The sequence below is a fragment of the Notothenia rossii genome (genome assembly GCF_949606895.1).
Source record: "Notothenia rossii genome assembly, chromosome: 2".
In the NCBI taxonomy this organism is placed as follows: domain Eukaryota; kingdom Metazoa; phylum Chordata; class Actinopteri; order Perciformes; family Nototheniidae; genus Notothenia; species Notothenia rossii.
This window is the reverse complement of record NC_136904.1, coordinates 31068996-31083533: the sequence shown is the minus strand read 5'-3', so window position 1 is coordinate 31083533 and position 14538 is coordinate 31068996. Positions and strand designations below refer to the sequence as shown.

Below are 14538 nucleotides of genomic sequence, written 5' to 3'. Positions count from 1 at the left end.
CATCTGGCAGAGGGGCGTGGCCAGCAGCAGCTCATTAGCAAGCTAAAGACAGAGAATCAGCACTTTTGGAACAGGGTTGAGACAGAAGGGTTTATAGGCATGCTACAATGATCTGTTTGGGGTTTGGAGCCAAACACTTCAGAGAAATGCTTTTGTATATATCTGAGGGACCTATAATATATTGTTGAAATACAAGTTATAATAGGGGACATTTAAAATAAATTGGACTATTATTTCCTTATGTTTGTAACCTTGAGATGGATTCGGACACACGTGTGTTTCTTTGTTTGACTGCTTTCTAGGTGTAAGACATAACAGGTTTTAGGTTTTTGTTGTTTAGGGTGCTCTGCATTGTAGTTTGATACATTTTATGGCGGAATGTTCTTTTTTGATAATGAGCATGTACCTATACTTTGTTGTTGAGTCCTTCAATTGGATTTGTTTGGGCCTTTGAGCACCACTTTCCCAATCTCTCAGTCAATTCAATTCAATTCAAAACCTTTATTTATCCAGGTAAAATCCCATTGAGATCAATGATCTCTTTTTCAAGGGAGACCTACAGAATGTCAGTGTTCCCTGTTTTATTTGAAAAGTTGTTCCCCTCCTGTGTTGTGTTTTTTTTTACTTCTCATGTGTAAACAGTAGGGGTGTAACGGTACACGTACCCGTACCGACTTCGGTTCGGTACACATGTGTACCGAAGTGTACCGAAACGGATATAACGTTAAATGTGAAAAAATTGAGAACGTGAACAACTTTTTGGAAGTAATCTCAGGTGCTGCGTCGCAGCATTCAGAATCATTTGCTCACATTGGGTTCAACGCGTCATAGAGCGACCAAGTCATTTCATTGGAACGAGAGGCATACTATGAGAGCAGGGATGCGTTCAAATTTAGTCAGTAATTTGAGGAACTGTCGAAATGGCGAACGCAGATAAAGTTGAGCTCGAAGATCCTCCAGCATCATTGAAGTCTCCGGTTTGGAAACATTTTGGTTCGCAGTTACGTACAAGTATGACGGACAAAGACAGGTGGACTGAACCAAAGCTGTTTTGTCGGCATTGTTCAACTAAAATTGGTTACGCGGCTGGCAATACATCAAACTTGCATACTCATTTGAAAAGGCATCACCCGAACGTGAATATCATCGGTACCAAAAGAGAAAAGACTGAAGTGCAAACCCAACTCCCACTAGCATTTAAGCCTCCACCACTCGCAAAAAGTTCAGACCGAGCCAAAGCTATTACAAACGCCAAATATCCTTATGTTGCCATGTTAGCAAAGCGCTACCTAGCTGTATCTGCTACCTCTGTCCCTAGCGAGAGGGTGTTCTCCACAGCAGGAGACATTGTTAGTGCCAGCAGATCTGCCCTTTCGGCAAGCAATGTGGACAAGTTCCTCTTTCTTTAAAAAAACATGAAAATACTATGACAAGCAAGTCCTGATGTCAAACTGGTTGCCTAGGTACTAGTACAGTACAGTTCAAATACAAATTATTTCAGTTCATCGAAATGCTGCACCATAAGTAACATACAAATTGGACTTGCCACTGTAAAGAGTTCCTTTGAAATTGTTACCGTACATTCATTTCTTTATTTTGTGTCTTCATTAAAGCATTGGTTGTTCATGCAGTAGAGCTCTACCTTTTGTTTTATGTGAACACATAATGCATGTTTTAACAGTTTTATGCTTGTGACATCGCGTACATGTCCTTAGTCGGATCTAGTGAAGCTGAACTATAACACGGGGAATGTAGGATAAATGTGTTCTAAGAAAATCCCAGACTCCAGTCTTTGTGTTTTTCACTGTTTCTCTCTAGTTTTTTAGCTTCAGGCCAGTTTGTGCGTGTGTACTGTAGTGTGTCTCTATGGACAGCAGACAACTCAAGGCTTTGTCCACCTACAAACAAACCTAACATCGCTGTAGGCAAAATACAGTCTGCAAACCCCCTCTCAATATTACAATCTGAGCAGCTCCTTCCTCAGAGGAACAAAATGTCACCTATAGCAGCTGTTACACGACACATCATGTTTCACCTTTTGCATCGGACACTCATCTCTCCCTGTCTCTCCTGCCTGGCGGAGCTGCCTGTTCTTTTGTGGAGACAGCTCCATGTAAACAATAGGAGGCTGCAGTAATTGTGGTTCCACTTGATCTCAGCTCTATGGAAGCAGCCAAGCAGCTCTGGGGAAGAAGACATGTGGCAGGATGCGTTAGCTTCCTTACCTCCCCTCGTCAAAACGCTGCAGCGCTGTCATATCTGTCTTGATGCGGCCCAAATCAGTTCACTTTCAGTCTCGGACAACTTCATATGTTGTTGAAAAGAACTATGGTCACCCCATTCAAAGGACATGTAATGTGAAACTAATTCAAGAAAATAATTAGATTTGAGATTTTTCAAAAAAGGAAAAAGTTTGACTGGCTATTGGTTGAATTCATCTGATTAGTACTTACGAAACAAAATGCAGATTATTATAATCAAGCACAAATTAATAGTATTTTTCTGTCTACCACGGCTCCTTAATTGTTCCTTTAGCTGACATAAATACAGGCCTGTATTTCAACTCCAAGAGATTAAAGTGTTTGTTAAATGGAATGCATTTATATGGCGCTTTATCCAGTCTTTCAACCACTCAAAGCACTTTGAATACTGCAAGTCTTCATTCACCCATTCCCACCTCATTCATACAGGGCAATGTGCCATTTCCCCATGTAAGCTAACATTCAGACACATTCACATCAGCCATTGGGAGCAACTCGGGGTTAAGCATCTTGCCCGAGGATATATCAACATGTTGACTGAAGGGCTGAGATCTTACCCACAACCTTCTGATCCAAAGACGACCACATTACCTCGCAGCCTCATTCATCCTCTATTTTTCTTTTCTATCCACATCTGGACTCTACTGATCAATATATTTGTTCTTATCAAGTTGTGTTCATAGACAATCTGCTGTATGGATGGCTAAAGAAGCTGCCATTAATTTCATGCATCAGTTGCTACCTATATTCTCCAAAATGCTAGCATTGGGAAAGTGTGCATCCCCCCCAAAGACACTTTATATGTTTAATGACATTTTAATCCAATCCAATTCCAATTATACATGTAATGAATGTGGAGCTCAGGTGTGACGAGCCTGGAAACCTTGGCAACCCTCCCTGTATACATTAGCTCTTCAGAGATGGAGGTCACGCCGTGAGGCTGGCTCGGCACCAGCTACTTTAATAAGCCCATCAAACACAGTTTGGGAAGGAGTCAGATAAGTTTTTCTTACTGCTCACTTTCATTTATTTCTAATTGGCACTGAGAAGGTTGTGTTTATATTTAGCTTTACCATAACTAGTCAATGTGGGTTCATTTTTTCCGACAGCAGACTGCACATGCATTCAGAGTGATGTCCATATTCATGTTACGCTGCTTATGCTCTTATTTTCTTTATCTTCCTGTTTCCCTGGTTGAATACACATGGAGACATGTGGAATAATAATGCACTCCAGCTATTGGATGGATGTTTACTGACAGAGTGCATTAATGAAACATGCTTTCATTAATTTGAATTGCAGCTTAAGCATCTTTACTGCCTGGAGCTCTATATTTCATTTGGTGTTAAATTAATTGCATTACCTCGCAGTGCTGCTTCACGTACTGTACACAGAGAGAATATGAATATTTCCGAAACTGGATGCAATAAAGTTTATGGCATCCAGTTCCGGAAATTTGCTTTATGGCATAAAGCAAACTGGGCTAATATCACTAAAGAACGGGCTGTAATTCACGCTGTAAATAAAACATATTTGCAGCATAGAAGTGAGAAGCTTGCTTTTTCAGTGCCATGTCTTTAATGCTTTATTCAAATAATACCATGTGACTACAACGCATGCACTACCCTAGAATCCGCTCAGATTTAACTTTTCAGTTTTTATTGATTCCCCCTCTTTCCTGCCTCGTTTTCCAAATGCAAAATGTGCATATTTATCTCTTTAAATAAGCTCCCATTACCTGAAAATATGTGTGCTTTGATGCGTGGGCATACTGCAAAGCGCCTTCAAAAACTGCTAGTGGCCTATTTACCATTCTAGATCATAAAAAAAGTGGAAATGCTGTGTTGCAAATGCTTGCATTGTGTAGGTTATACTTTATGGTCAATGTTTGGCAGTATACTCACAGCATCAGCTTTGTGCTTCCATCCATTTTTTATACAAGTCCCCATACTTTCATAAAAGTATTCTAAAACGACCCACAAAGCAACCTATATATACTGCACTTCTATGGTGGATTTGGGTCAAATTAATATTTATATTACAATGAATTATATGTGAAAGCAGTTGCTCATAATATCAAAACACCCAACTCTGCAGTTCCTCTCCCAGCATTGTTCAGTTTATTGGCTTGGTTGTGTGGCTTGCAGCTCTTCTGTGTTTAGTGCACTGCTCTTATTAGTGAGAATAGACAGACAGCCAGCAGCTCTGAACAGCAAGAAAATATTTTTAACAAAACAATCTATGCTACCTGTTCAAATCCAAAGAGCAGTTAAACAAAGCTGTAGAACATAGTGTAGCATGCTCATTGTTTTATTCACAGGAGTTGGTCACATCTAAAACATAGTCAACAGAAAGGGGGAATAAAGGGCTTCATTTAATCAGGTGAACAGAAACAAGATGCCAAAATGCTCCATCACTGCTGAAAATACAGTTGTTTTTTATTATGTAAAGGGAGATTATTTGTCAGAAGCTATGTTTCAGAGAACCTATCTGATAATAAAGGAAAGGTCGTGTTGGGTTAAGGAAAGATTTTCTTTATGGTTAAAACCACATTCATTGTTTTTGGGAAACAGGATACTCAAGGTTCTCAAACACTGTGTTGCATGCTTGATGTAAACCTCTTAAAGCAGCCCTATGATGCTCTTTTTCAGATTTCAGATTTATTTTTTCCAAGCCTCTTCTGTGACATGTTTACATGCTTTAATGTTCAAAAAGTGTATTATTGTTCTCATACTGCCTGTTCAGCGGCTCCTTTTGAAACCAGAGCCCAGTCTGCCATGATTGGTCAGCTTGCCGGCTCTGTTGTGATTGGTTACCCGCTAAGAGATATCCCCTACCACGGACAATGTGTAGCCAATAGAAGCGCAAGTGTTTCATAGTGATGCCACAATGTTAGGGTTAGGCAGAAGGGGGATTTGGGGATTCTAGCAGACCATTTACATGCACAAAAACCTATAATATACAGGGGATGAAAACCCCCAATAAGCTTAATAGGGTCCCTTTAACAATGGGAATGTTATTATACTATTTATGTCACATTTTCTTATAGATTCCATGATATTTCGAAAGACAATTGCATAAACCTAATGCCTACTCACCTGACTTCAGTGCCTTACCTCATTGATGACATTAATTATAACTAGGCATCCAGAAAGCACAGATAAACTATTCTTAAAAGGTCACCAATATATATATAAAGTTATAACTCTTTATAGCCCATGCAAGGTGCCCTTTTTGCCCCATTATGATGAAATAAAATCTTGATAATTGCATATTATTGTATTACATATTCAAGCCATGTGTGAGTCCACACATGGCTTGCATGCAGGGTTTTGGGAACCGTGTGAGGTGGAATAAATTGACTGATGGGTTAAAATAAAACAGCCACTTGAACTTTAGGTGGATTACTGCAAGAAATTCAGAAATGTCCTCTGACTAAATTTATGGAAATCTCTGTCCCCCAGGCTAAACGCTATGACGGACAATCAATATTTCCCCCCCCCCGGACAGATCTCTGCTGAGCTCAAATCACGTCAAGGTGAGCTGCAAAGCCGAGGCAGAAAGTGAGCATGACGACTTTGGTTGGCACCAAAAAAAAGGAAAGAAAAATCGACAGGATTGTACAATGTTCTTTTTTATGAGCTTGTCACTGGTCATTAAATGTCACATTCCTGAAGTGTTCTGCTTGACATTATTGAACGAGACGATGATGGAAGCTAAAAAGGATGAGGACATGTTTTAGAAATGTGGTGTGCAAAGTTAAAGTGAATCATAAAGTATTGGTTTAACTCGTAGATCCCATATTACACTCAGATTTCAGATTCAATGTTTTGTCTCTTTTTACGTTTTGCAGACCAAACAAAAGAGTTCTGAGTTCTGAAAGAAAGAAGAGAAGAGATGCAACGTGAGAACTGCAGACACAAACAACGCTGAATTCTGTTTACTTTCTTTGTGAAAAGATAATGTGAATTGAAATTGGAAATCCAGTTTGAGTTATACATTTGTTATGAGAGAAAGTAACCAAAAGACGATTAAAAATAGACATCAGACACAAATGGTATTAATAAAGAATGTTATGGGAGACACTGCTAATCCAGTATTTACTGGCTAAAAAAAAGCTGGTTGTTGGGAGAGGGAGCCTTTAAAAGCTGAGGACAGATGCCACTCACTCGGCTGAATGAGCCACAGGAGCACTCTCACATTATTAGAGCACAAAAAATGTAGCTAAAACTTTCTTAGCTCACAGAAAGAACACGCTTTTCTTGAGAATCAGTTCTGCCCTTTCAGAAGATCTCCACTATTACATTTCAGTTTACTGTACAAGAGTCATACTTTATTCTCCACACTTTCATACCAGGTCAGAGTGAATGAGAGCATAACTGTGAATCTTTTGGAAGGGGAAAATAATGTAATCAAATCTGCCCTTTGAAAAATATCTAGATTTGTAAGGACACTTTACTCTACAAGTCATCATTTATTCGTTTTATCCTTAACACACTCACACAATTCCATGCCAGGTCAGAGTAAAAACTGTAAGTGAATAAATCAGGCAAAATAATGTAACACAAAAATAGTGTGGTTTATATTTAAAGTAATATACTTCACACCAAGTCATTATGTCATCCACAATAATTCATATGACCACTTTCCAATCCATCAATATGCACCAAGACATTTTTGTCAATTCCTGCCAAAACTATGACAAATCACAGTTGATTCTTTGACTTCATGCAACTAAATCTAATTTGTTGAGGCTAAATAAAGATCAGTAGCATGTCAAAAAAAGAAAGTTGACTGTTTGTAGGAGACATGATGAAAAAAGGCACTATTCACACGACGCCTTATTAACTCAACAGTCATTGACAAACATTCGCCAAGGAACTGAAGTAGCTCAACATTTGGCTTGAATACCATACTTGAGTCAAGATATAATCCCAAGTGCTTCCTCACATTCCATTGAAACGATAAAGTGCATTGAACAGATGCTGATGTATGAAGAGACGAGTGGACACACATAATTAGCTCTAGGAAGTGCAAATAGAGGCCGCTAGGTGCCAACGCTTTGGACGTTATTCAACTTTGGTGGGAAATGAACATTTATCCCGAGGCTTTATGACACACCTACACAAGCAAAAAGAGAGAAACTGAAGAATAAAATAAATCATTTGAATTCCTTCTGAGTTCGCAGTAATTAAGGCATTATTGTAAATGAGGTAAATTAATCAAGACATATAATCATTCACTGTCCAATCTTTAGCACCTTGTGTAGAAAAGTGTAAATCTCTGCTTTAGTATATTTGCTGCTCACTAAACCACTAATCCTAAGGGAACAGTAAATGACTGAACATAGGAAGGATTTCGGACACAGATCTAGTTCTGACCTGCCTTCATTGGTGAGGAACCAATTGGGTTTTCCCAGCATTCCTGAGAATACTGGGAATGGGAAATAGGCTCAGTCATCCCTCTGATCCTCTTATTACCCTCACTCAATTGTAGATAACACTTATCAATATGACACAGTTCTATGAAACTGCAATGTACTGTAGCCCTTTGCTTGTTTGTGCTAATGCATAATGAAAACAATGTGTATTGCCATGAATTTAGTGATGGATAGTAAACATTTGAAATGATGCATGTACAGTTAAGTGTTCTTCAGTTGCAATGTTGTTGTTTAGTAAATCTGACACTAATGGCCCAACTATGGGCAACTGTGGCTCTAACCCAAAGGTTTTGGGTTCGATCCTAGCAGCACTCAGCATTTTGCTCCCAATGTCTCAATGGCCAATACTGTGTGAGTGTCTCTGAATATTAGTTTCCCTGAGCAGGTGTCACCTTGTATGGCAACCTCTGAATCTTTATGAATGTGTGAGATTGGGCCACTGCTGTATATGTAAAAGCACTTTGAGGAGTCAGAAAGACATACAGTAAAGCTCTATATAAAATGTACCTTTTTAGGATGCTGTAGCTGTATTCAGTATATTAAATATGCTTTTTTTCCTAGCATAAATATTTTGTGCTGGTAAGCAGGAACTTGGCTGAAAGAAAATATTTCAAGGGGGGATGCTTATTGAAAAATATTTCGAGCAAAAACTTAAATGGGCACTACAGCCAAGCATGCTAAAATACATTCATTGTATACAACTTCTTACACAGTCAGTAGCAGAATAGAGAATGGTGGTGCTCTCAAACACATATAAATGTGCTTTACATATTGATTCATTTCAGATTTTACCTACTGCCTTGTTTGAGTGATGTTAATGTAAGACCCAAGAACTAAGGTCCTTCAACTTGAACTTTGCTGTCATTTTGAAGTTTTGGCACCAAAATACCCCAGAGACGGCAAATCACTTTTGAAGGTCAGAATAATACCAAACTGTTTGAACAATGCTTGAACTGGCCGTTGCGCCACCACGTGTGTTCCGGGAGGGTTTATTGCTTATTCAGTTGTGCGGTTTTTCGCGTACTCATTATCCATCAATTCAGCCACTGCATCTGTCTGTTCCAAACCTATAATTCAAATTAGCCGGTGGACATTAAATGGCATTAATGAGCAGCCATGGCTACCAGTGTTTTGATTGTGTTGCTCGCTCCCCCATTAGCTCACAGCCATTAACGGACTGAATATTTAATCACGTAACTTCCTCTATTACTCTAACATTAATGTAGTCTACATTTCATATCCCTTCACATAAACTCTAACACATCCCACCAGCACTGTTGACATTCACCTCCACTTTATAGTTCAGCGTGGGGAGGAAATCCTTGGGAAGAGAAAAGCTAAATCATTTCTCCTCATTGCTCCAGGGCTTCATGAGCACCACTCATTAATTAAGGGGAATGTTTTAGTCATGACTCCCTCCAAAGCTTTTGCATATTAATAAGGAGTGTGTTCTAGCGAGTGTGTACCTTGTGAGTGGAGGAAGCCTCAGGCCAGATCTTGACTGGCACTTAAAGACACAGTTCATGGTTGGATATAAAAGATAGTTGTGCAGTGCAGCATTGTTGTAAATCCCCGCCGCAGAATCATCAAAGGTTGCCTTTTAAAGTATTGTTTAGGATCATATAAAATCCTGTTAGATATTTAATTGAGGCAGCATTAACTGCCGCTTAATCAGCTTGATAAGCTCAGCAGTAAGAATCAATAAACACGTTGCCAAAAATCAATTAATCTCATATTTAATAGCAACACAGAGATTCATTATTATTCTTTCATGTTGTTTTAATTATGTTCTTTTGAAAAATTGATGAAACTGATATCCTTTTCTGACTTCCACAACCGTGCATAAGCTCATTGCCTCTTATGCAGTTTTGGTGGCCTCAGGTCGCCTCCTAAGCAGCCTCATTAGGAGGTTTCAATGGGGCTCATTAGTGAAACAGGAAGTCTGTGTTGAAGCCATGACATGTTGATACTACTGAGAATAGCATGTTGCAGCAGGCTGATGCACTGCAGACTTAAAAAACCTGAGTTGACAGAAATCAGTATGAACTATTCCCTAATAATGATATGATAAACTCTAAATAGTACACTTATTTTGCAGTTAATTAGTATTAGTAACTTATGTATCTTATGTGAACACAACACTTGTCTCCCTTTGACATTGGAGTAAAGACCAAATAAACTATGGCTTTATCTGTTTTTTTTCCAGGGTCCTGGTAGTGCGATTGCGGACTCACTGTCATACTGTCATGACTTACCAGGACGCTTAAATCGAACAGAGCCATCATGTTAAGATTAACACATCTGCTTTTTTAATTAAGACGTTTAACATTAAGACGTGACAAATGTATAATAAATTAAAAAAGCTTGGTTTTTAAGGAGAATGTTAGCATGAACGCTATGCGTTTTGTGTCGCATTTGTGAGCTTTGAACACATCTCTTTTGTTGAATAAAATCAGCATGTGCAATTCTAATACAATCTTAAAGAAGAAGCTTGGGACAAAAGTGGAGTTAGAATTGTATATCCCAGATTGTTAGAAAGTTGCAAAAGGAAGTTATAGTAGAGTGGAGCCATTGACATTGAGCATTGATTTTAACAAAATTCCCTGCACACGCATGGATCAATTCACTTTTTATCTGAAGCAGTTCAGCTGAATTGTGGGGCATCATAAAAGTTATTGGATGAGTTTGGATTAGCCAAAGATCAGAGATGGAAACTGTCCTGGATTTGAAGACCCTCAGTGGCAACTGTTCCAACCTGTGTCACTTGTCTTTTGGTAATATGAGTTACTGCAAATTAGTTTTGGTGCGTGCACTTTTATGCCATGAAATGCTTTGTATTGTTGATATTGTTATTACATATCATATTGACTCAGGGTGAAGCAGAGAAAACTGCAGCAAAAGAGATATCTGTAAAAGCTGGTGATTTAAAGCAGTTACAAAGTATTTCAACAATGGCACTCTTTAAAAAGGAAAAAAAAGAAAACGTCTATATAAATGCAGCATCACTTTTTTTCTTCTGTCCTTGCATATCGTCTATCTGAGAAAAACATAGAGGGGGATTTATTATTGAATTCTCTAGAGCGTTCCTGGTTAACTCCAGCCTCACACTTTAATAACTGGTCGTGTGAACATATGATTTCCCTATGAAACATGGCTCATTGTTAACCTTCATTGTAATTCCAAGCTGCAAACCTTTATAAGTGCCCTTTGATGAGGCTACAGGGTGTGAGTTCTCAGGGGTACTCAGCATATGAAGCCAACCACCAAAGTCTGAGTCAAAGTCAAAGTTATTTAGCAAACATCTGGAGGATTGTAGCTGCCCGGCTGTGAAATAAACCCCACCTTTTTTCCTTTTGCCACGAGGTAGATGCAAGACAATAAAAGTCAAGAGAGCACATATAGTACACAGCAGAATACAAAACAATGACCCTGAGCAGGCACATACCTGTGTGCAGTGTCCCAGCATGTTATTGTAAGTCAATGTTACATGAATAAAACAAATTCATGAAACAACATTATAATGCTAACCTTGCAATGTTTTCTATAATAAAATAGTCTCTCAGTTTTTATGGTTCTTGTATCCAGCCCATGAAGGACAGTGGTACTTTTAATTCTAGGATAATGGGGGAATGCCAATATCTCAATCACAGGGTTCTGACATCCTCCTCTCAGTGTTGAGCTGTAGAGAACTGATGTGGTACATTAATCACTGTGTGATTGTTTGATCAGTTTGCGTCTCCGCAGCCATGTGTAGCCAATACTTTTGAACTGGCAAATCACGCATTGTTTACTGCCGTGATGCTCAAATCTTAAATGAGTTATCTTGATAAGAAGTATCTTTGACCGAAAGTTGCTTCAAGGTTATAGTCTATTATTTAAAAATACTAACAGCACTCTGATATTGGTCTTTCTTCCTCATTGGTATCAGGTTTAGTTGACTCATATGATGGAAACCTACAGTACAGTGTTAGTTTTAAGTTATAGTTAGGTGTTTGATTTCACTCATGGATAACACAACCCTTACACTACATATATCTATCTAACTGTATTGTCAAAAATGTTTTTTATTATATTTTTTATAGTGGTGCAGTAATGTGTTCGAAAACCCGGAAAAGACTTAGAATTTCACCAATTTACGTTCCCTCGTCTCAAGGTCAATGTTTTCTGAACGTGTTTGTGCTTATAAACCCGCATTAAGGTCTGTGATTAACATAAGCTGAAGAAAGCTGCACATTTTGTTCTACGACCTAAAATACGCGTCTGCTTTTAGCTTAAAGAGCCTGTGACACGATTTTACCCCATCATCCAAACCCATCAATTTGAGTAAATATTGTCCCCTTGAAAACCGTTACTGAACTGATTTTGGATATTTGTACTTTGATAACCATTACTCTGCCCTTCAATGTTGACCATTTCCTGGATCTTCTCGGGGATTCTTCAAGTTCCGCCAAATTATGGGTGACGTCAATGCGGGCACAGCGCTCCAGCTGCACCGTTCAGGATCCCAGCATCTGCATGTAAACGCACGATGGCGCACACAGCAGCAAGCTCAGACACCGATGACAGTTTAATTTTGAACGTGTCTGAGAGCTCATATGAGGCTGAAGGATCGGTTTATTTTGTATCTGTTAGAAGTTTAGGAATTAGGTGCGTCAATATGGGCGATCATACGGTCATGTAGCCAGTGGTGGACTGGGACTAAAAATCAGCCCGGGACTCTCGACCGGCCCACTTCGGTACAACTAGTAAATTGTCAACGGGGGGAGTGGGGGATGTGCTAGTGACTTATCCGACCGGCCCACTTCGGTACCGGCCCATCGGGATTCGTCCCGATGGCCAGTCCGCCACTGCACCCAGCCCAGCCCACGTAAACTGTCAACGGGGGGAGCCTCGCAGCGGGGAAACGGTGGACCTAGTGTCCCGATCGGAGTGGGAATAATAATAATAATAATAATAATAATAATAATAATAATAATAATAATAATCCGTGCATTTTATCCATTAATTTCCCCAACATTGTGGTAAAAAAAAACACACGTTTAATCCATGTTGGTGTACTACTACAACCAGTAGTGGGGATGTTTTTACTGGGTGGACGGGGTGGTGGGTGGACGGGAGACACTATGGACGCGCTCGTGAACTGTCAACGGGGGGGGGGGCTTGGGGACCTCTGTGTCGCCTGTCAGCGCAATTTACATGATGCCGTTTAGACAATATAATAATAAAGGGCGGTGCCAGCTGTCAGCGAACCGATCCGGCCTTTCTGCGCGACTATCACTCAAATGCGGGACATAATCTCAATGTGTGGGACGCGGGACAAATAATAAAAATGCTGTGTGTGCGGTCCCGCACAGTGCGGGACACCTGGTCACCCTACACACACAGTTCTGCCCCTCACACATCCATCCATCCATCTTCTCCCGCTTATCCGTGGTCGGGTCGCGGAGGTAACAGTTCCAGCAGAGAGCCCCAAACTTTCTTTTCCCTGGCCACATCAACCAGCTCTGACTGGGGGATCCCAAGGCGCTCCCAGGCCAGCGAAGAGATATAATCCCTCCATCTGGTTCTAGGTCTACCCCTTGGTCTCTTCCCAGCTGGACGTGCCTGGAACACCTCCCTAGGGAGGCGCCCAGGTGGCATCCTAACTAGGTGCCCGAACCACCTCAACTGGCTCCTTTCGACGCGAAGGAGGAGCGGTTCAACTCCGAGTCCCTCCCGGATGACCGAACTTCTCACCTTATCCCTAAGGGAGACACCAGCCACCCTGCGGAGAAAACCCATCTCGGCCGCTTGTACCCGCAATGATTTTAGATGTATTAGACTATTAAAAAAAGAAATCATGCTTCAAATAAGTGGGGGTACGGCGTACCCCCGCGTCCAACGCCCACTACACCACTGACTGCAATTACAAAAAGCTAAGGTTTGTTTTCTCCTCAGGAAATGCAGACCAGCTCAAACAAAAGATTTTTAAATCATCATCCTCACGATCATTTAATGTATCATATGTTCGCCGAATTGACATGAAAGCACTAATAAATGTAGTTTCATCCACTTGAGTTTACAAAAATAATCGATTTGTTTTTATATCACATCCGACGGGAGGAAATTCAGCAGCTCTCACTACCGATTTTTAATCCTAATTTAATCATCATCTTCACCACGATCATTTATGTTTATGTTCGCCGAATTGACATGAAAGCACTGACAAATATGAATATACTGTAGTCAACTTCATTAAAACGTTATTAAGGTGCCTAAACTCAGTAATTCACCATTTCTACACATGACAACACACTTTGTCCGTGTTTGGCTCTCTCGCCGCACAGTGAAGCGTTCCTGCATTGACGTCACTTCCGGCTTCCCCCAAAACCTCAAAATGAGTCGAAGGAATTTTCCCGCGATGTTCGAAATTATTGATATTTATCGGAACGGTATCGCTTTTTCTTTTTTAAACTGACGGTTCGAGATTACTAATAGCCCACTATTTCATTGCACAACAGTTGTTGGGCTCGTGTCACAGGCTCTTTAAGGGTTATGTAACCATGTGACCATGCTGTAGTTAGTTTATAGCATTACGTTAGCTTTTTATTACGGCCAATTGCATTAACATTTGAGAAACCAAAAGTGGTCTTAATATGTAGATATTTACCTGCTGGACAAAACATGTAAAGTACCATAAACTTGTTTTGGCCACAAAGCTTATTTTCTTCCATATACGGAAATCCAATGGGGAAATCCAACTGCTTTTTCGTCGAGCTAACTTCTGGGTCTGGCCTACAAAAATACTTCATCACTGCACAACTCTATTCACTTTGAGATTTAAGGAAGGATAGGAAG

At 40.0% G+C, this 14538-nt stretch overlaps 1 protein-coding gene across 1 annotated transcript in view; it reads left to right on the top strand.

The window, feature by feature from the left end:
- The window catches only part of LOC307030154 (protein kinase C-binding protein NELL1-like), a gene marked incomplete at its 5' end in the record, with an annotated part of 327739 nt that overhangs the window by 241233 nt on the left and 71968 nt on the right, over positions 1 to 14538 (top strand).